This window comes from Balaenoptera ricei, chromosome 8, assembly GCF_028023285.1.
Source record: "Balaenoptera ricei isolate mBalRic1 chromosome 8, mBalRic1.hap2, whole genome shotgun sequence".
In the NCBI taxonomy this organism is placed as follows: domain Eukaryota; kingdom Metazoa; phylum Chordata; class Mammalia; order Artiodactyla; family Balaenopteridae; genus Balaenoptera; species Balaenoptera ricei.
Window position 1 is genome coordinate 68,429,117 of NC_082646.1, and position 24,145 is coordinate 68,453,261.

The following is a 24,145-nucleotide window of genomic DNA, read 5'->3' on the forward strand; positions in this document are numbered from 1 at the left end:
CGTGAGGCTATTTATAATCCTATTTCCTATTTTGTATGAATATTCATGTTTTCATTCTAAAAATATTGATGTGTTTGATTATGGGAAGCTGCTTTAGACTCTGCTGGGGGGGGTGATGTTATGTGAGGTACCTGATCATATCCTAGAATATAAAAAATTCCAAATTCTTGGGAATGTAAATTGGTGCAGCCACTATGGAAAACAGGATGGAGGTTCTTTAAAAAACTAAAAATAGAATTGCTGTATGATCCAGCAATACCATTCCTGGGTATCTATCCGGAGAAACCTCTAATTCAAAAAGATACATGCACCCCAATGTTCGTAGCAGCAGTATTCACAATAGCCAAGACATGGAAGCAACCTAAGTGTCCATCGACAGATGAATGGATAAAGAAGATGTGGAATATGTACACAGTGGAATACTAAGCCATAAAAAGATGAAATAATGCCACTTGTAGCAACATGGATGAACCTAGAGATTATCATACTAAGTGAAGTAAGTCAGAGAAAGACATATCATAAAATATCACCTATATGTGGAATCTAAAATATGATATAAATGAACTTATTTACAAAACAGAAACAGACTCACAGACATAGAAAACAAACTTATGGTTACCAAAGGGGAAACAGGGGGAGGGGGCAGGGATAAATTAGGAGTTTGGGATTAGTGGATACAAAGTACTATATATAAAATAAACAACAAGGTCCTACTGTATAGCTCAGGGAACTATATTCAACATCCTGTAATAAACCATAATGAAAAAGAATATATATATATATATATATATATATATATATATATATATATATATATATATATATGCATAACTGAATCACTTTGCTGTACACCTGTAGTAACATTGTAAATAAACTATACTTCAAAAAAAAAATTCCAGAAAGTTCCAAAAAGAAAAAAATGTTCCAAACTCTGAAACATTTCTGACTCAGAGTTTGTGGCAATCTGGGGGATGCTTGTCCCATCCATTCCATAATCTTCCTTCTTCTTCTGGGAATTGTTCTCAATTTCATGGAGCTGGGCCTGAACCTGTCCTCCGGCTCCCAGCTCCCCCAATCAGTCACAGAGAATTTGATTAGGGTGGATATCTGACCCAAATCGGGCCAATCAGATTCTATCTGTGGGAATTTAGAATTGGGACTCACAGGTGCTTGTCTCCTTTGGCTGCTGGCGCTGAGGCAGGTGAGAGGTAGCCTTCTTCAGCTGCATGTCTGAGAAGCAGAGAAAGCTAATCTGTAGAGAGAAAAAAATGAAGCATGTGTGAGACAGAAACGAGGGGCAGCCTTGGGAATGCGAGATGCAGACCAACAGCAGGGGCAGCAGCTTCAATCCTGACTGCTTTCTGGTTTCTGGTTCTAGTCCTAATTGCCCTTTCTGCCCTTGAGTTCTGTGACACACCACCACCGTCTTGTAATAAATTCCTACATTGTGTTAATACTACCTAAAGTGGGTTTCATTGAATTGCCTTAACTAAGACAATAACATAACTATTTTTAGTGCAGGAAAAAAATTTTTAGACTCTGAGAATGGACATACAAATCAAATTCCCAAGAGAAGACTGATTTATTAATTTCTGTGCAGAGTAACTGCCAGTGGGACCAGAATACTCCCACTTACAGGTCAGCCTGTTCTTTCCCAGTGGGAAAATCTACATGGGAAGCCACATTATAATGAGAAGGCAGCTTGATGAGTGCAGACGAACCAGATAATTAGGGGATCTGAGCAGACTGTCTGCATGTGAGGATGGCCACAGGCACTTTTCCCCAGGTCCAGGATGTGCTGAACCTGCCGTGTGGTGTACAAGTGTGCACGTGCTAGGGCACACTTGGAAAACAGGCCACCTCACGAAAACCAGTTCACCCAACAGCCAGGTCAGCTAATGAGCCATTTACCTTAAATGAGTATTTGTTAAAACATTTCATGTGTGATGGAATGGTTTCCACAGCTTTCTGAGTATTTTTCCCCTAAGGCGACTGGTAACTGTTTTATGTTATATAGTTCTTTTCCATCTTTTTTCCTTTTCTTTTCCCTTTCTCTTCCCCTCCCTCTTCCCCTTCCTTCGTTCTTTCCTTCCTTCCTCCCCTCCTCCTTTCCTTCCTTTCCTTCCTTCCTCCCTTCCTCCTTCCCCCTCTCCCTCCTTCCTTTCTCTTCTACCCCTATTTCAAAGATAATTTTGCCCATTGGTTGAAGGTTGTCCACCTTCTCACCTTTATCCATGCTCCCTCCCCCCTCCCCCCTGCCCTTCATCTCCTAGATCCCAAGACTGGAGGTAGAGTCTTCAGAGGTGAGCTAATGAAGACCAGAAATAGTGTCCAAGAGAGAAAATGGGTGGAGTGAATCTAAACTAGACTGTGGGGTGGGGATGTTGGAGGGGGAGCTGAAGGTCAGGAACCAGACCCTCCAGGTGACTTGAAACACCAAGATCAAAGCAGCAGGAGCAGGACCTGTCAACAGGAAATCAAACCTGGAGTCCAGGATGGGACAAGACACTGGACTGAAGGGAGAACAGGCAGAAAGCAAGTGAGGAAATAATAACAGTTGTTCTGTATTTCCATTCCATTAACTATCTCAGACTTCTCTGTTTCTTTAAAATCATATTATGTGTCTTTTGGAAATTTTTGTGCAGTGTTGAATTTGCATAAATCTGGAGTTACTCAGCTCAGGGAGTGTTTTTACTTATGATTCATAGATTTTATCCCCTTTTTAAAACTTCTCCTTCCTGTTGCTTGTTGTCTGCTTCTCAGACATTTGTGTACTAGATTTCATTTTTAAGAAAATTACCCCAAATCCAGTGTTTATTGCTGTGTAGTGAGGCATTTCTGTGTTGACAGGGAGAGTGGAAAGAGGAGACAAGTTCATCAGAAACATATTAAGCTCTATTGCTTTATATTTTGTGACATCTAAATGATGAAGTAACACTACTGGACTACAAATATTAACCCACATATTATTTTTAAAGCTTTTTAAAATCAAATAAAGTGAGTTTTAACCAAAAAACTTTGTTTCCACCATAAAAATGGTATATATTTGTATCTGCTTCCTGTTGCTGCTGTAACTAATTACCATAACTTAGTGGCTTAAGATAATGTAAATTTCTTTTTTTTTTTTGAGATTGTATGATTTTCTTTTTTAAAAAATTTGTATGGAAACACAAAAGACCCCGAATAGCCACAGCAATCTTGAGAAAGAAAAAAGGAGTTGGAGGAATCAGGCTCCCGGACTTCAGACTATACTACAAAGTTACAGTAATCAAGACAGTATGGTACTGGAACAAAAACAGAAATATAGATCAATGGAACAGGACAGAAAGCCCAGAGATAAACCCATGCACATATGGTCACCTTATCTTTGATAAAGGAGGCAAGAATATACAATGGAGAAAAGATAGCCTCTTCAATAAGTGGTGCTGGGAAAACTGGACAGGTACATGTAAAATAATGAAATTAGAACACTCCCTAACACCATACACAAAAATAAACTGAAAATGGATTAAAGACCTAAATGTATAGCCAGACACTATCAAACTCTTAGAGGAAAACATAGGCAGAACACTCTATGACATAAATCACAGCAAGATCCTTTTTGACCCACCTCCTAGAGAAATGGAAATAAAAACAAAAATAAACAAATGGGACCTAATGAAACTTAAAAGCTTTTGCACAGCAAATGAAACCATAAACAAGACGAAAAGACAACCCTCAGAATGGGAGAAAATGTTTGCAAATGAATCAATGGACAAAGGATTAATCTCCAAAATTTACAAGCAGCTCATGCAGCTCAATATCAAAAATACAAACAACCCCATCCAAAAATGGGCAGAAGACCTAAATAGACATTTCTCCAAAGAAGATATACAGATTGCCAACAAACACATGAAAGAATGCTCAACATCATTAATCATTAGAGAAATGCAAATCAAAACTACAATGAGATATCACCTCACACTGGTCAGAATGGCCATCATCAAAAAATCTACAAACAATAAATGCTGGAGAGGGTGTGGAGAAAAGGGAACCCTCTTGCACTGTTGGTGGGAATGTATATTGATACAGCCACTATGGAGAACAGTATGGAGGTTCCTTAAAAAACTAAAAATAGAACTACCATACAACCCAGCAAACCCACTACTGGGCATATACCCTGAGAAAACCATAATTCAAAAAGAGTCATGTACCACAATGTTCATTGCAGTTCTATTTACAATAGCCAGGACATGGAAGCCTAAGTGTCCATCAACAGATGAATGGATAAAGAAGATGTGGCACATATATACAATGGAATATTACTCAGCCATATAAAGGAACGAAATTGAGTTATTTGTAGTGAGGTGGATGGACCTAGAGTCTGTCATACAGAGTGAAGCAAGTCAGAAAGAGAAAAACAAATATCGTATGCTAACACATATATATGGAATCTAAAAGAAAAAAAAAAGGTCATGGAGAACCTAGGGGCAAGATGGGAATAAAGATGCAGATCTACTAGAAAATGGACTTGAGGACACGGGGAGGGGGAAGGGTAAACTGGGACAAAGTGAGAGAGTGGTAGTGTATATATGGACATATATACACTACTAAATGTAAAGTAGATAGGTAGTGGGAAGCAGCCACATAGCACAGGGAGATCAGCTCCATGCTTTGTGACCAGCTTGAAGGGTGGGATAGGGAGGGTGGGAGGGAGGGAGATGGAAGAGGGAAGAGATATGGGGATATATGTATATGTATAACTGATTCAATTTGTTATAAAGCAGAAACTAACACACCATTGTAAAGCAATTATACTCCAATAAAAACGTTAAAAATTTTTTTATTAGAGTATAGTTGATTTACAATGTTGTGTTAGTTTCTGCTGTACAGCAATGTGTATCAGTTACACATATACATATATTCACTCTTTTTTAGATTCTTTTCCCATATAGGTCATTACAAAGTATTGAGCAGAGTTCCCTGTGCTATAGAGTATGTCCTTATTAGTTGAGATAACGCTAATTTATTATCTTACAGATATAGAGATCAGAAATCCTAAAATTAAGGTGTTAGCAGGGCTGTGCTTCTTCCGGAGGCTCTAGGAGAAAATCTGTTTCCTTGCCTTTTCCAGCTTCTAGAGGTGGCCTGCATTCTTTGGCTCACAGTCCCTTCCTCTATCTCCAAAGCCATCAGTGAAGCATCTTCAAATCTCTCCCTGACTACAACCTCTGCTACTGTTATCATATTGCCTTCTTTCTCTAACACTACTGCCTTCCTCTTACAAGACTTATGTGATTACATTGGACCACATAATCCAGGATAAGCTCCCTATCTTGAGATCCTTAATTTAATCACATCTACAATGCCCCTTTTACTGGGTAAGGTAACATATCCACTGGTTCTGGGGATAAGGATATGGACATCTTTGGGGAGTCTATAGAAATACTCATTTATACTATTTGGCCTACCATAATAATCACTCATAGGCATTAATAAAATACATTTCAGAAAAATAGAAAAATATAATTCATGGCTCAACTACTGAAAGGTAAACACAATATTTCCTTCCATCTTTTTTTAAATGAACAGTTTTACATAGTTATGATCATGCAATGTATATGTATGTATACAATTTGAAACCCTGTTTCTTCACTAAATATTATATCATAGTCCATTTTCCATGTTAGTACCTAGCCTGGGCAAACAGTTTTATTGACTACATAGTATTCCATTGAGTGAATATACCATATTTTACTTAAGCCTTTTCTTATTGTTTGGAAATTAGAAGTTGTTTTTAATTTTTAAATATTATAAATAACTCTGTGACAAGTATTTTTGCTCATAAAGATTTTTGTGTTTATGTTTTTCCTTGGGGATAGATTCCAGACATGGAATTACTTTATCAAAGTCTTTTTACAGCAAATGTTTTTCAAAGAGTTTATATAAAATTTCAGAGCCATCAAGATATATATTAGTACCCATTTTACTATATTCTCACCAGCACCAAACAAAACAACAATCACAATAATAACTTTGCCAATCAGGTAGGTAGAATAGATAACTTACTTTTGTTTTAATTTGCATTCATTTGTTTACAAGGGAGAGTGAACATTTTCTCATGGTGTTATTTGACAGTTATTATTCTTCTTTGATTAATTATTGATTCAGGCCTTTTACATTTGGGGGTCAAAGTTTTTGTTTTTTAATTTTATTTATTTATTTTTGGCTGTGTTGGGTCTTCGTTGCTGCACGCAGGCTTTCTCTAGTTGTGGCGAGCGGGGGCTACTCTTCGTTGCGGTGCACGGGGTTCTCATTGCGGTGGCTTCTCTTGTTGCGAAGCACGGGCTCTAGGCACGCAGGCTTCAGTAGTTGTGGCTTGTGGGCTCTAGAGTTCAGGCTCAGTAGTTGTGGCTCACTGGCTTAGTTGCTCCGCGGCATGTGGGATCTTCCTGGACCAGGGCTCGAACTCGTGTCCCCTGCATTGGCAGGCAGATTCTTATCTACTGTGCCACCAGGGAAGCCCTCAAAGTATTTTTAAAATTAACTTGTCTAATATCTATACATTTTAAAAGTTTATTTAATGTTTGTGATATTTGCTATAATTATTTTCTCTTGTCTCATTTCTATACTTTGTAAGTTTTAAATTTGTACATAGTCTAACCTATCCATCCTTTTTTCCACCTTTTTCTTTGCTTCTTTAAAAGTCCTCCTGTCCCTGCAGCAACATGGAAGGACCTAGAGATTCTCATACTAAGTGTAGTAAGCCACAGAAAGACAAATACCATAGGATATCACTTATATGTAGAATTAAAAAAAAAAAAAAAGATACAAATGAACTTATTTACAAAACAGAAAGAGACTCATAGACATAGAAAACAAACTTATGGTTACCAAAGGGGAAAGTTGGGGGAGGGATGGATTAGGAGTATGGGATTAACAGATACACACTACTGTATATATACTGAATCACTGTGCTACACACTGAAACTAACACGATGTTGTAAATCAGCTATACTTCAATTTAAAAAAAAGCTAGGCTAGTTTATTCTAAGAGACTGGCAAGGGTCAGTCAGGACAACCTCTAATTTGAGCCTAAATGCCAATCTGTAAGTTGGTGGCCTAACTGTATATATGAAGGAAGGAGCACAAAATGTGTCCTGGGCTGAGCATGTGAAGACAAAGAGTCAAGCCTTACTTTAAAATTAAATGTTGTTATTTTTATTTCAGTGAATTAAAAGATACTTTTATTGTTTGCAAAAAATCCTCCTGTCCCAATGGTTAAATACACAGTACATTTAATATTCTTCTAGTTTTTCTTATGGTTTAAAAGTGTCTCTTTAATCCATCTGGAATTTATGTTGGTATGAAATCTATGGAGAGGATATCACTACGTAAGTCCCCTACATACGAACCTTCAAGTTGCAAACTTTCAAAGATGCAAACATGCGTTCCATCAACGTCAGGCGTGAGTGAAATTGCAGCTTGCCCCCGTTTCCTATTGCTGAGGTTCCTTCAGCTCTACCATCTCCCACTTCCTCTCCCTCCTCCAGTCAGTAACTCATCTTGCCTGTTCACTCGATGCCAGCCCCTGTATGCCAGCTGTTGTACTGTACTACTGTACTTTTCAAGGTACTGTATGTAAGATTAAAAATGTTTTATTTTTTGTATTTGTTTGTTTTTTATGTATTATTTGTGTGAAAAGTATTATAAACCTATTACAGTACAGCACTATGTAGCCAACTGTGTTAGTTCGGTACCTAGGCTAACTTTGCTGGACTTACAAATTGAACATACGAACGCGCTCTTGGAAAAGAACACTTTCGTATGTAGGGGACTTACTGTACCTGCTAAAATTCTACCCAGAGGAGGGGGCCTGATTTGCACTTCTGAGTTCTTTGCACTGAGCTGCCTTTTCCCTCTTCACTGAAAAGAAAGAAAAGTGGTGACAGAAAGGTGTGAAATGCTATGTTGTTTTCCTAGTCATAGGGAATAATCTCCCCCTTTTCTGAATATGTCCAAACTTCTCCAAATATTCTCACCTTCTGATTAGTATTTAAGCTTAAAATTGAAACAAGTAGCTTTAGATAAATTGGCTTAAATATATTGAAAGTACTCAAAAGTGGGCAAATAGAAAAAAAAAAGTCAAACTTTTAAAAAGCAATGGAAACCATTCTATCAGACATAAAATATTGTATATTTGATAAATATAAATTCTGGATGAATGGGTTTAGGTAAGTTAAGCAAGAGCTGACAATCTTTCCTCTGGACAATAATTAGACCAGCACTGTCCAGTGGAAATAAAATGTGGGCCACACATGGAATTTTAAGCTTTCTAGTAGCCACATTAGAAAAGTAAAAAGTAGCAGGTGAGGTTAATCTAAATAATGTCTTTTATCTAAACCAATATATCTGAAATGATATCATTTCAACACACAATCTATGTTAAAATTCTTGAGATAGTTTATATTCTTTTTTTCATACTAAGTCTTTAAAGTCCAGTGTTTATGTTCCACTTATGGTACATCTCAATTTGGATTAAACTCATTCCAGATGCTCATTAGCTGTGGGGCTAGTGGCCGTTCTCTTGGATAGAGCAGCTCTGGACACAGTGACACATTTTGGCTGCTGGACTTTTTTCCTACACTCCATGCTGAACAACCTTTAAAAAATGTCTTTTTTCAGGGCCGAATATAGTTGATTAGCTTTTGGTATCATTTGGTTACAACTATTTTAAACATAACCCTTCTCACATACAGATGGTCAATAGGCACTTGAAAAGATGCTCATCATCGCTAATTATTAGAGAAATGCAAATCAAAACTACAATGAGAAAAAAAAAAAAAAAACTACAATGAGGTACCACCGCACAACGGTCAGAACGGCCATCACTAAAAAGTCAACAAATAGGGAATTCCCTGGTGGTCCAGTGGTTAGGACTCTGTGCTTTCACTGCTGAGGGTGTGGGTTCAATCCCTGGTTGGGGAGCTAGGATCTCATATGCCGCGCAGCGTAGCCAAAAAAAAAATTGCTGCAGAGGGTGTGGAGAAAAGGGAATCCTCCTACATTGTTGGTGGGAATGTAAATTGGTGCTGCCATAGCAATTCCACTCCTGTGCATATATCTGGAAAAAACTATAATCCAAAAAGATACATGCACTCCTATGTTCATAGCAGCACTATTTACAATAGCCAAGACTTGGAAACAACCTAAATGTCCAAGGACAGATGAATGGATAAAGAAGATGTGGTATATGTATGCAACAGGATACTACTTAGCCATAAAAAATAATGAAATAATGCCATTTGTAGCAACATGGATGGACCTACAGATTATCATACTAAGTGAAGTAAGTCAGGAAGAGAAAGACAAATACCATATGATATCCCTTATATGTGGAATCTAAAATATGACATGAATGAACTTTTCTATGAAACAGAAACAGACTCACAGGCCTAGAGAACAGACTTGTGGTTGCCAAGGGGGAGGGGTGGATTGGGATTTTGGGATTAGCAGATGCAAACTATTATATATAGATTGGATAAACAACAAGGTCCCTATAACACAGGGAACTATATTCAATATCCTGTCATAAACCATAATGGAAAAGAAAAAGAACATAACTCTTCTCGAAAGAACTTGGGTGTTTCCCAATCTCTGCAGCCCTGGTTTATAGACAACCTCTTGGTCACTCTTTCCATCTCTCTGACTCTTTCTCCCTCAGCCTCTTACCTCCCACTCATCCCCCTCCATTTTCAGAATAAAAATAGCTTTATTACTTTTTTCTGATTAAAAAAGTAATAATTATGTTTATTGTAAAAAAGGAAAGAATCAGGCACTCAGAAGGAAAAAACAAAGAAAGTGGAAATCAATTTTAGCTTATTACAGAAAGATAACCCATTAATTGCATTTAGGTAGCTCTTTTTTCAGTATTGCAAATATACATTTATGAAAACAGAATCATACAGCATATGCTATTTCACTTTGCCCTTCACAAATAATATATCACGGATATACTTGTGTTCAGAAATATGAATTGACCTCATTGTTCTTCATGGCTGCACAGCAGTGTTCCATATATGTATTTACCATGTTTATGTAACTGACCTCCTAGTGTTAGACATTTGGGTCATTTCCAACTTTTCACTCTTGCAACTAGTACATCAGAGAACATACTTATATGTATCTCTTTGCATAAGTGTTTCATAATTTTCTAAGAAGACATTTCTAAATTGGGTTAAATTTTGATAATTTGAATGATAATATGTACCTGGTAGTAGCTCCTTGCCTCCAAGATGTGCCAGTCATGAGAGAAGCCACAGATAGTCCTGTTCTCCTGCTGGGTAAATGATAGGTTTGCACTTCCCTATCCAGGGAAAGGGTTAGATTGTCCTTCAGAAAGCTTATGCAATTTACATTTTTATAACAGAGTGTGAGAATATTTGTCATCCTGTATCTTCACTGGCACTGGGTATTAGCAATCCTTTCTAATCACATCCATTTTACTTTGAATCTTCCTAATTTTGCTTGTAAAGTTCTAGAAGTACTTTGACATTGATTGTAACATATGGAGAGGTTCAAAGTTTTGAGAGAATTAAATTACATGCTGAATATCTCTAAATGACTTCATGTAAGTAAGAGGGGCTACCTTGGTGCATCAAACAGGGTGGGCTTGGTTGTGCTGAAGTAAGGAGCAACTCAAAACCTATTTCTCGTTCATGATCCATATTCAGTGCAGTTCACCAGGGGAGTTTTTTTCATGATAGACACCAGGCAATTCAGGCTGACAAGAGACCCAATCTTGTGTCTAGAATTACCTCGTCAGGTAGAAGGGGACCTAACAAATCACGCTCTGGCTCTTGAAGCTTCCACCTCACCAGATACAAGGCACTTCACCTCACATTTCATTTCCCAAAGCAAACTACAAGAATACACCCCACTTCCAAGGCGATAGGGAAGCACAAACCCATCATATACCCAACAGGAGAACAGGGCTATCTGTGACCTTCCCTAATGCTTGGCACATCTTGGAGGAAAGGAGCTACTACCAGTACATACTCTTATTCAAATGTCACAGATAAAAAACCTGAGAGTTAGTTTAAGAAATAGCTCAAGATCACTTAGCAGGTAAGAGACTGTAGTTTAGGTGTGTATAACTTAAAACACGCGCTCTTGGTACCACATTAACCTCTTAGGAGCACCTGCAACATTTCCAAAAAGAAGTCCAGCTTTCGGGACATACATCTCTTTGGAGTCATCCCTGGAGCTGTTTTCATGCTCCTTGCTTTCTCAGTTGGCACATCAAACATGTCACTGTGCCTAGTCCTTCGTAGGCCTTCCTGCTTCCCATCTGACAAACTCTGCTCAGGGTCAGTTCTCCTGTGTGGCCATAGTTCTGCAAAAGTGCCCACTGTGATGTCCTTCTCCTAAGGCATACACTTTGGTCCATCATTTGTAAATATAGCAGTATCATTGCTTTGGGGATGTTTTCTTGCAAATACCCTATGCTCTGATCATGTTTCAGTTCAAAAGAGGTCCAAAGAACATTGTTTTGGACAACTGTGTAAGTCTTGATAATTTACAAGTGTCTTGTCTGTGCACATTTTCTTTTATTTCTTGGCTGCGTTGGGTCTTTGTTGCTACGTGCAGGTTTTCTCTAGTTGTGGCAAGCAGGGGCTACTCTTCTCTGTGGTGTGCGGGCTTCTCATTTCGGTGGCTTCTCTTGTTGTGGAGCACAGGCTCTAGGCACGTGGGCTTCAGTAGTTGCAGCACGCAGGTTCAGTAGTTGTGGCATGTGGCCTCAGCAGTTGTGGCTCACAGGCTCTAGAGCGCAGGCTCAGTAGTTATGGCGCACGGGTTTAGTTGCTCTGCGGCATGTGGGATCTTCCCGGACCAGGGATCGGACCTGTGTCCCCTGCTTTGGCAGGTGGATTCTTAACCACTGCGCCACCAGGGGAGTCCCTGCATTTTGTTTTTGGACAATAATATTCTGGGGGAAGGAAACTAAAATTTCTTGGGAACCTATTGAGTGCCAGGCACTGTTCTAAGCATTTTCATATATTTTTATCCTCATTTATTCTTCATAACAACACTCTGAGGGAGGGATTATTATTCAGGAATATAACTATCCAATCAAAGAGGATGATTAAAGTAAAAAAAAGACATCTGGTCTCGGATTTCTGAATAGGGATAATAACACTTTCTTTATCATGTCTTCCTTTAATTACTCTCATGGGGAGTTTTTCAGCTTCTGCAGTATATTTATAATTTCTAAAAGGTGTGTTTGACCATCCCTGTAGGATTGGAAATGGGTATTAAGGTTGCAAATAAAAAAACTCAACCTATCCTGGCTTAAGCAATAAAAGGGGAATTTATTGGCTTATGCAACTAAAAAGCACAAGGATAGACAGAGCTTCAGGTATAGTTTGACCCAGAAGCTTGATACTAGGTCCAAATCTCACTCTGTTTCTTGGTACTGGTTCTCCTTATATTGGCTTCATCTTCAGACTCTAAGTGGTGGAAAAGAAGGTTTTTGGTAGCCTTTTGTCCTCCTAGATTTAAGTCCAGTAGAAAAGAGCATGTGTTTCTCTCTCAGGAGTCCCACAGAAGTTTTATTGCATTTCACTGGCTATGTTTAGGTCGAAGTTTATCCCTTAAGCAATTACTATGGGGTGGGGACTGTGATACTGTAATTGATCAGGTCTGAGTTTATGTCCGTCCCTGAAATTAGGGATTAGTCACCTTGCCCTTTGCACAGGGACTTCATGAGAGTGAGGGTGGGTTCCAGAGAGGAAAATCAGGGAGCAGTTGCCAGAAGAAAGTTATATGCGTGCTGCATAGTGAAAACAGCTGATACCCAGTACAAACAGTGCTTTAAAATTGTCCACCCCCTTTTCGACCCCTTAGAATAATTTACAGTATAAAAAGGTTTTCATGTTATACAAGCTTAGCTCACAAGTTTACTTTGAGGATAAAGAAAAGTGTTCTTTAGAAGATACACATTTATCTAATAATCACTATGAAACATGAAAACTTTATATTTTTCCTCAGCTATCAGAAAGCTTAAAGCTGTGTTAGTGTTCAATTACAGAGAGTTTCTCTTCCCAAATTCTTGCTACAGTTATTTAGCTTATCTTTTTAAAAAGTAACTTCTTTTTACTTAAAACGAAAAGAAAAAAACATATTCTTGCAGAAAAATTGGAGAATACAGAAAAAAACAGGGATAATCATTTTTCTATCTTTTTTCCTTGCGTTTATGCCATAAATTCTTTTCATGTGCAAAATTGGGATAATGCCATGCATACAACATAACTTTTTTCATTTAACAATATATTGTGAATATTTTGCCATATTTTAAGATATTATTATATGTGATTTTTAACGATTGCTTAGTATTCTCCCAACGGATGTACCACAATTTACTTACAAATGTGTCCCAACATTTTTTCCCCTGTTATATAATATAGCAATGGACATCTGGCGCTGTGTACAGCTGCAGTTAATTCCTTAGGATAAATTTTAGAAGTGGATTTGTTCCCCAGAAAAGCTGTACCGCCATATACAATTTTCATAGACAATTTTTTTTTCCATAGCTGGCAGAGAAGTAAAAGAAATATCAGTAGTTTATTGCTACTTTGCACAAGAACACTAAGCTATATCCATTTAGTAGTTTCCCGGGAAAGGTCACCTGATTGACTCTTGAGCTGTTCTTGAAAAGTCATTTGGCAGTTCTAATTTTCCATCTGCTTTCTCAGTTAGTGGGCAAAAGGCATTTTTTCCCAGATGACTATTGCTATCCTGTTTTGAAGTCATATGAGGCCATTAGTGCTTTATGACCACCATTTAGAGGGAGCACCCTACAAAGGCTGCGAAAATTCTCAGGATACAAGTCAGAGCAGACTTCCTGGAGGAGACAAGTCTTCAGTGGGGAACTGTATTTGGGTAGCATCAAGTAGGCACAGGAGGAGCAGATTGTATCTACTTCGTAGGGACAAAGACCGTTTGGAGCACCTTGCCATAAACCAGCATAATATAAAACCACTGGTACACAAAAGGAATAAAACTGAAAACCTATGCCATTTTCCCATCAGTGAACAACATGCTTTTTTGACCAACAGTTTATCCTCCTAAGAAGCTTCTGTTTAGAGTGTTGCCAGTATCAGCTATGTACCTTCTATGGGCTAGGCTGACCTGCATTCTTTTTATTAAGGAATGAGATGACTGTTTTAGGACATTTAAGAGCTGGAGACTAGTGAAAGGGATATTCTTTGTTTACTTTCATTCTCTATAGAAAGCATTGCTGAGCAACATTCAGATATGACCTGTGTTGTTTTGCAGCTCTTTACCCAAAGTGGGGTTGTTCTGGAAGTTTGAGTAGTCTAGGACCCCCTGGATGGAATGGTCCACTTGGTCTTAGGGAGTGAAGACAGAAGTCATTTGCCTGCAGCTCTTGGCCAAGTCCTCTGAACACTATCAAGCTCCTTTGGCTACTACCCCTGGGGAACAAAATGGAGTGTTCCTCTGTTTGATGTAGGCAGTCCCAGCGGGGAGGCTTTCTCTACCCTTAACAAGAATATTTAAAGGACAAGTGAACATAATTTTTGGACACAGAGAAATTATTACAGAAAATTTGCATCCATTTCACGTTCCACTGGTTACAAGAAGCATAGTCTTCTGGAGGGGTACCCACAGACTTGGTGTGACTTAAGCACGAGGGTCAATTACAACTGTCTAATCCCAATGGTTTCCCATGAGAAGGAAGAAGCTATCATTAACTGCATGAGGAGTGTTAGGGGGTGTTGGGTCCGTCAAGCAGAACTTGTTCAGGACCTTCCAGCCCTTTTACATCAGGTTAAGCCAGTAACTGAAGAAACACCAAATACTTTCACTTGAATTGGAAGTGCTCCAGAAATATTGCTGCTAGTGAATCATGCAAAGGTGTAGTCAGAAAGCAATTCCAGACAGGTGGGAAGGAGAGGCTTTGGAATACTCCATGGTTTGAAGTTCCCCTGGGATAAATATCTAGCCTGAGACCAACAGTAGTGGCACCAGCCTTGTGTTCTGAACTCTGTGGAATCTCTCAAGAGCCAACTAGGTCCAGCCCTAAAGCTCCTGGTAAAGATGACCCCTGGAGAGAAAAGTGAACACACATGGGCTGCAGACTGAGCAGCCTGCAAAATAAGTCCTTGTTTGTCTTTGAGGTCCTCATGCTAAGGAGGGGACCTCTGTGCTGTTTGTTCCTGCCATAGCACCTGGCCTGCAGCAGTTGTCAACATCTGCTGGAAGGATGAACGGATGGGTGAGGGAGGCTAGGCAAGAGCAGTTCCAACCGCCTCTGGTCCTGCCTGCCCGGTCTTCACGCATGCGTGCGCAGCGCTGTACCTTAGCAATGAAGGACGACGTGACAGAGGCCGCGGTAGAGCACAGAGGTGATGAGCTTGGGATTTGGGGTCAGACACATCTGGGCCCTAATCCTAGCTCTGCCACTTGTTCACTGTGTGACCTCAGACCAGTTACTTGATCTCTGACTTTCGTTTCCACACATAGAAAATGGATATAATAAAATCTTCCTCATTTGGCTATCAGGAGAATAAAATAAGATAATGCCTTTAAAACATTTAGCTAAGTCCCTGACACACAGTAAATGCTCAATGGGCCCATCTGGGATTCTTTGCATCTGTAGATGCAATGCTGTAAACCCAGAGAGTTAGCCTGGGGGGCACGGCACACGTCACTCTTTCTAGAGGGTGTGGCATGGTGGGTTCTGGACCCTGTGGTGTCAGCCAGTGTACAGTACTGGCACTCAGGGTTATTGTCATGTGTGTGGGCCACAAATCATGAGTGAAAGGCTCTGAGGCCACATGTGTGGGGATGAGGTCAGAGCTAGACTTGATAGAGTCACACTGAGCCAGAAGCAGATCTGCTTGATTCTCTGGATAAGAGTTATAACTGATATCATAGAAGATGAGAGATGGAAGGGAGCTTCAGCTGGGTTTAGCCTGGGTCTGAAATTTGATGGGGCTTCCTCATCAATCAAGGCATGTGTCTGCTCAGCAGGGATGGACCCTCCCTGTCCAGCGCATTTATAGGGCCATCATGACTGTTAAATTTGATTCAGGCAAGATGCACCACTGGGTAAATTTTATTGTGAGATCTCCATGCCAGGAGCTCATACAATCTGTGATCTGAGAAAGCCCCAGAACATTGAGATAAGAGCCAAGTTTTGCCCTGTCGGAGTGATGATTGTGTTTGTGAAATTTTAATTGCTCAGGCATGACTGATGGTGCTGTGAGTGATTACTGAATTACACCTTTGGTAATCAGTCGTTCACGCAACAAACACCATTTTCCTTCTTTGCTTTCCTCTCAGGTGAAACTGTAGCAGTGAAAGATCACTTATTTGGGCCCACAATGTGCCAGGAGCATGGCACGCTTCTATGCAGGCTTTTTCCTCCTGCTTGCTTCCATACACAAAAGTGACTCTACATATGAATCCCAGGAGGTTTGGTGGCTCTTTAATATTGCCAGACCTACCTTTTAAAGAGTGAGGTTACTCGAATTCCAGCATAGAGGCTGGATTCAAATGCTGAGCAGGAACACTTGAGAGAAGATGCATATTGTAGCTATTGTTTAGCATCTTTGTGCATGAACTATTCTTATTATCAGATAAAGGAATAATTAAATAGCAGCCACGGTAGCTATGACCACTCAGTGGAGCTCATGGTAATAAATACACTTTGAGATCAAATCCCAGTGCCCCTGTGTACGGTACATAAGTCTCTCAGAGTCACTCTTTCTCCAAGGAGTCAGCATGATATGGTGAATGCTACGTTCTGACCTGGAAGTTGGGATACTGGGGTTCAAAATTCTGGCTCTGTCACATACCTGCCAAGTGACTCTGTGAAAGCTGCTGCTTCCTTGTCTGCAGAACAAGGGGGCAGTCCTTAGAGTTACTCCCAGTTCCAACATTCTAGGAGACTGAGCTAGCTTGGAGGGTCATTTAGAAATAGGGAAACAACGTAACAACTGTTCAAATTAGGGTATCCATGGTAACTCTGAGCAGGGGTCACAGACATTTGGCACTGGATAGCGAAATCTCAGAGCTATGGAACTCAACTCAAGTGCAAAGTCCCTAGAACCACTCAATTGTCACAAGTTTTTAATGTGAAATTCTTTAATGGACACTTCCATGATATTGGTGGATAATGACTTTGATTAAATTAATGCTCTTTGAAATCTATTTGCAAACTCTAGTCGCTTATTATTTTTCATTATTATTAGTAGGAAGAAAACAGCATCAACTATGTATTCAGTGCTTATGATATATTAAGCACTTTTTACACTGTGCTAAGCATTACCTCATTAGATCTTCCCAATAACTCTATTATTGCCCCCATTTTACAGATGAGAAAACTAAGGCTCAGAGAGGTTCAGAGGCTTTTCCAAGTTCCCATCATTAGTAAATGGATGCAGTAGGATTTGAATCTGGCTCATTCTGACTTCAAGTCCACACTCTATTTTTTTCTTTTTTTTATGGCTAGAAATCTAGAGTTTTGTATCACATATGAACAGCATCATTATAATCAACACGCATTTGCAAACTGTCAGCTGTGGGCAGAAGGCAGGGGAGGAGAAATCAAATTTAGTCCTTGCCTTTAAGATCTTCAAATCTAGGAGATGGAGCATGCCTGTAAATGATACAACAGTATAAGGCAATGAGTGGTATTGATTGTTAAAACTGGAAGGGCTCAGAGGCAGGAAAAGTCCCTGAGGATTCTGAAAAAGCTTTATTAACAAACTGGGACTTCATTTGGATCCTAAAGAATGGAGGCTGAAAATACCTTGGGAAAGCAGAGAGAAGAAAGATACTGGAGGCAGGTGGAAGTGTAAGAGCAAAGACCTAGAGATGGGAATGTACTTGGTATGTTCTAAGAACATTGGGTAGGTGTGGCTACCTGACACTAGCATAAGCTTTGGGGAACAAGAAGGAAGCTTGGCCACCAAGTAAGGACTCAATCTCCTCTGTGAAGACAGTTCCCCTAAGCAGGTGCACATATACTGGGTGTGTCTTCTTTGTAAAGCAAGAAATGAATGACTTCTATAGAGATATTAGATTGTTTCTCCTACATAAAAATACTGACTCAGATAGTTAGAGAAATTTTGCTAATGAACAAGCACCCACTTAGAGGATATTTGTAAATCTCATCCAAGACTCTAACATTTGCTTGGTTACACTAATGAAGCAAATTAATAAGCTGTCTTTCACACTGCTCATGTTAAATGCTTATGCATTTATTGACAGGAATTGGAAGCAAACAGAATGACTAAAAAAGCTGTGTTAGGATGGTGGCATTATGGGTGATTTTCTTTTCCTCTTTAAACTTGACTTTAAGATTACTGTTAAATACTGACTTTTTTTTCAATGAGCCCAGTCATGTTGGCATCCTAAGGAAATTTCTGAATTGAATATTAACTAAGTTATTTGCAATTTTTAGTGACCAGAAATTCTGATTTTAAAAATAGATGGATTGGAAGAATTAATATTGTTAAAATGGCCATACTACCCAAAGCAGTATACAGATTTTATGCTACCCCTATCAAAATATCCATGACAGTTTTCACAGAACTAGAACAAATGAATAATCCTAAAATTTCTATGGACTCACAGAAGACCCTGAGTAGCCAAACAATCTTCAGAAAAAAGAACAAAGCTGGAAGTATCACACGCCCTGACTTCTGACTATACTACAAAGCTACAGTCATCAAAACAGTATGGTAATCGCACAAAAACAGACACAGAGATCTGTGGAACAGAATAGAGAGCCCAGAAATAAACCTACACACTTATGGTCAATTAATCTTCAACAAAGGAGGAAAGAATATACATTGGAGAAAAGACTGTCTCTTTAATAAATGGTGCTGGGAAACCTGGATAACTACATGTAAAAGAATAAAATGAGAACATTTTCTCACACCATATACAAAAATAAACTTAAAATGAATTAAAGATCTAAATATAAGACTGGAAACCATAAAAATCCTACAAGAAAAGATAGGCAGAACACTCTCTGACATAAATCGTAGCAATATTATTTTTGGATCTGTCTCCTAAGGCAAAGGAAACAAAAGCAAAAATAAACAAATGGGACTTGATTAAGCTTAAAAGCTTTTGCACAGCAGAGCAAATCATCAACACAATAAAAAGACAACCTACTGAATGGAAGAAAATATTTGCAAATGATATGACTGATAAGGAACTAATTTCTAATATATATAAACAGTTCATACAACTCAATATCAAAAAAACAACCCAATTTAAAAATGAGAAGACGTGAATAGACATTTTTCCAAAGAAGATATTACAGATGGCCAATAGGCACATGAAAAGATGCTCAACATCACCAATCACCAGAGAAATGCAACTCAAAACCATAATGAGATATCACTTCACATTGGTCAGAATGGGCTATCATTAAAAAGCCTACAAATAACAAATGTTAGTGAGGATGTGGAGGAATGGGAACCCTTGTACACTATTGGTGGGAATGTAAATTGCTGCAGCCACTATGGAAAACAGTATGGAGGTTCTTCAAAAAACTAAAAATAGAACTGCCATATGATCCAGCAATTCACTGCTGGGTATTTATCTGAAGAAAACAAAAACACTAATTTGAAAAGATACATGCACCCCAATGTTCATACCAGCATTATTTACAGCAGCAAAGATATGGAAGCAACCTAAGTGTCCATCAACAGATGAATGAATAAAGATGTGGTGTGTATATACAATGCAATATTGCTCAGCCATAAAAAAAATTCTGCCTAGAGAGTATTATGCTGAAAGACATACTGTATGTTATCACTTATATGTGGAATCTAAAAAAAAATAAACGAATATAACAAAACAGAAACAGACTCACAGATATAGAGGAAAAACTAGTGGTTACCAATGGGGAGAGGGGAGGGGAGGGGAGAGGGGCAAGATAAGGGTAGGGGATGAAAAGGTGCAAACTACTATGTATATAATAAATAAGCTACAAGGATATATTGTACAACACAGGGAATATAACCACTATTTTATAATAACTTTAAATGGAGTATAATCTATAAAAATATTAAACCACTATGTTGTACACCTGAAACTAATATAATACTGTAAGTCAACTATACTTAAATTTTAAAAAGTGCTTGCTACTTAGTAGGTACTTAGTAAATAAATGTTGTTGGAGTTTGAATAGCTTGGGAAAAAAAACTCATTAGAGAAGAAATCTGCAACAAATCAAAGGAGATTTTACATACCATTTGTTGGCCTGGATTGCCTTTGTTCTCTTTGGCAGCCAGGGGAACTCCTATTCATCCTTCAAAAACCCAGCAGGCTTTCCCTTCTCTTTGAAGCCTTCCCATCCACTCTGCCCATTTATACTCCAACCCCCACCACCCCCTGCTGGTAACTCTGTTTGTCCATTCTACCTTATATCAGTAGGAAGCAGTAATTTGGGGTCATTTAGGCAGTTTAAGAATCATAGCTCCACTATTTGTTAGCTGTGCAATTGTTACATAACTGAGCCTCAGTTTCCTCGTCTGTAAAATGGAGATAAAACCTTTGAGCAGATGAGGATTGAAATAAAGTAGCATAAAACGCTTAGGCCAGTTTACAGCATTTAACATGTGCTCAGTGTTTCCTTTCATAATTAGCTGTTTTTATGATTGCATTTATCACATTGTATTTGCTGCTTACTTGTTCTTCTCTCTCACCAGCCCTTAAAGGGCAGGGACAACATTCTGCTTATCTCTGGTACCCAGTACCTGGCACACACTGGGCTCTCAGTTAAGGGTTTATTGAAGAAGGGAACAGAGTGAGCTGCTTGGAGGTCTGGGGTACCGGCTCCATGAGCTCTCCTCTTCCCCTGCAGCCGGTGCTTTATGCTCACTGGCTAAGCCCCCTCTGGGCTCCACCATCACCTCTAAGCGTATTTGGAGTCTTCCTGACAGCTTCTGCCGCGGGAAGAAAGGCTTCAAGCGAGGGCAAAACAGTCCTGAACTCCCTGCAGCTCTGGGCCTTCTCGGAGAGCCCAGGCCCTGCGGCCCAAGTCGCGTCAGGGCACCGAATGCCCCTCTGAGGTGGCAGGACACCCCCCGGCCCCCCGCGAGCCAGTTAGGCCCCAGAGGCCCCAGGAGGGCCTAAGGCTGCGGCTCAAAGAAGCCGGTGTTGAGGGCTGTTGTGCAGGGCCCCTCCGCCTCTCACTTGGGTGGCTTCCAAGCAGGGACTGGCCCCTTCAGCTCCACTCCAGGGTTTCTGCAGTTTGTTTGAAGGCAGCAGAGGGGGCCGGTGGAGGCCCCCAGGCCCAGGGCCTAGGCTGGCAGCCCCCGAGGCCCAGCCGGGGGAATAACATCCCCCCCACCAGCACTGCAGGGGCCCCGGGAGGCAGAGCTGCGGGGCAGCTTGGGGAGAACAGTCCCCAGCAGACGGGGGCGCCCTCGGGAGGGACGTGGGGCAGGATTTGAGGGGAGGAGGCCTTAATGAGGACTCAGCGGAGAAAGAAGCCTGAGGGATACGAGTGGGGAAGCTGGAGGGAAGGGGCCAGAGGCCCCCAGCCTGGACGCTCTGACACAGAAAGGAAGGAGCCAGGGCAGCCAAATGACCTCCATCCATCGGGGAGTGGGGCAGAGGCCAGGGAGGAAGTGGTGCTGGATTCAGTGGGGGGAGAGAGGAAAGGAGCTGAAGCGAGGGGAGAAGTAGAGGAAGGGAAGACAGGAGAAAAGAGGAGAGAGGCAGAGAGACAGAGGAGAGAGAAACAGAGAGAGACACATACAGAGACACACACACACACATCAACAGAAAGAGAGCCAGCGGCAGAGAGGGAGTGGGGAGGGGAGGGGAGAGAGAAGGAAGGAGATGGGGGGTGGAGAGACAAGGGGAGGGGAGAGAAAGAAAGAGGGGGAAAACCTAGAGAGAAGTGGGAGGGGGATAAAGGGGGAAGGGAAGGTGGAAGAATGCAGGGAAGGGAGCAAAAAGGCGAGTGAGCTGTAGAGCCTGAGCCAGAGGGAGAGGGAGGGGAGGCAGCTGCGAGGGAGAGGCTTGGCAGGCAGCCTGGAGGAGGAGGAGACTTTGAGGAGGCCAGTCTGGCAGTTGAGAGAGAGAGAGCTCCCTCTCTGATATGACCAAATAAAAAGGCTCAACAAACAGGGAAGCATGTTCCTTGGTCCTTGGGTCACTTAGTCAACAGCAGGGCGGGCTGTGCCGGGGCTGCTGAGTACTTCCTGGAGGTGGCAGTGGGGAGGGCAGGGAGGAGAGCAGAAGGAGAGGGCAGATTCGTTGCCTGGGTGTTGGCTGAGGGTCACAGATGGAAGGAGGTGGTGTTTATTTATTCTTTTATTTGTTCAACAAACATTAAGTGAGCAACCATGCTGAGCACTGCCCCAGACTCTAGGACCACAGAGACATAGCCTCAGCCACATATTGTGAGCAGTCTAGTGGGGGTTACAGATGAAACACACATCCCAGCAGTACAACCGGGGGCCAGTTACTTAACTGCTCTGTGCCTCAGTTTTCTCATCTGGAAAATGGGGTTTATTAGGAGACCTACTCTATAGGGTTGTTTTGAGGATTAAATGAAATAATCTATATTAAGTACTAACATGGTGCCTGGCACAAAGTGATACTCCAAAAGGGTTTACCTATCAGTGTTTTTGAGCTGTTGGGTCTTGAAGGAGAAGACATTTGCCAAATGGGAGCAGAAGGGGAGGAACCTCCCAGGCAGAGGCCACAGAAGCCCTAAGAAGGAGGGCTGACTATGATGGCTGTGGGGCTAATGAGAGCGGTGGGAATGTGGATTACCTGCAATAGCATCACCCTGGGGGAGGGGCTTGCTAAATGTTCAGATTCTTGGGCCCTTCTTCAAACCTACTAGATCTGGGTCTTTGGGCAGGGCTTGGAAATCTGTATTTTAAATTGCTCCCCAAGGCAGTTCTGTTGCATCCCTTCCCTCCATGCTAGCCCAAGGCCCTGTCCTAGTTCAGGCTTTATTGTGTGCAGTATAATAAACAGCTTTCTAATGGATCCAGCCCTGCTTTAGTCTCCCCTGTAATCTGATCCTCCTTTAAAAGAGGTCTTCTCCGTGAAGACTTCCCTGACTGCTCAGGGCAGAAGTAATGGCTCACTTCTGTTTCCACTGCACCTTGGACGGCCCTGTATTATAACTTATGAAACTATCAGAGTCGTTGCTATGTGTGTCTATGTCTCTCCCTATGCCTGTCTCTTACAAAAAGATGAGGCCTTGAGGACAGAGGCAGGGCCAAATTTATCTTCTACCCCCTGGCCTGACACATAGTAGAGAATCTTATGAAGACTTGTTCACCAAATGGGTGTCTGGCTCTCTAGAGGATGCCAGTGAGAGGGAATCCCCTTACATCCTCTTCTAGGGGGTCTCTGGGTTTTTCTTCCCTTTGTTTTCTTTTGTTCATTGGGCCTCATTTGGCAGCAAGATGATCTCCTGTAGAGAAATTTCTGGTCAGAGTACACGGCAGATTTTAGGCAGTTATAAGTCAAGTTGGCCTTGACTGAATCTCAAGGACCTCATGGGGTAATGTGTCCTGGAGAGAATCCTAAGCTTGTTCCCACATTTCTGAGCACACTGTGTTTTAGATGAAGGCGGTGGTAGGTAAACTCCTTTTTTCTTTGTAGGTGGGGAACCTGGGGCCTGCAGCAACTGGGAAGAGCCAGGACAAGGGACATACTGCTTGGTAGTGATGCGGAGGAGTGGGAACAGAGGGACCTGACCGGGAATCCCATTTGCCTCTCCCAAGGTCCTAGCCTCTAAAATCTAGGCTGCTTCATTTTATGTTTTTCCAGCTGAGTCAACTCTTAGATTTGCACTTTCAGGGCTCCCATCCAAGAGAGGTCTTCAGCTGGCATCAGTTGTGATGGTTCCCATGGGGATGCATTTAAAAATGATAATGATGCTGATGTCAGGGCTATGGCCTGGCCCTGTGTTAAGGGTCCCCTCACATATTGTTATTTCGTCCTCATAACAGTCCTATACAGTAGATCATATTCTTCCCTTGCCCCATTTCACAGATGAGGAAATTGAGATACAGAAGGGTTAAGAAACACACCAAAGATCACCAGCTAGTAAGTAGCAGAGCTGGGTTTTGAACCCCTGCCTGTG

General features: G+C 40.9%; 1 long non-coding RNA gene across 1 annotated transcript in view; it reads right to left on the reverse strand.

Annotated features, from left to right (window-relative positions):
* Positions 1-863: 863 nt before the first annotated feature.
* The window catches only part of LOC132370670 (uncharacterized), a 65,630-nt gene continuing 42,348 nt past the window's right edge, over positions 864-24,145 (reverse strand). Inside the window, exon 4 of the long non-coding RNA XR_009504655.1 lies at positions 864-1,252. This is a non-coding gene — a long non-coding RNA (uncharacterized LOC132370670). The remainder of the gene's footprint in view (positions 1,253-24,145) is intronic.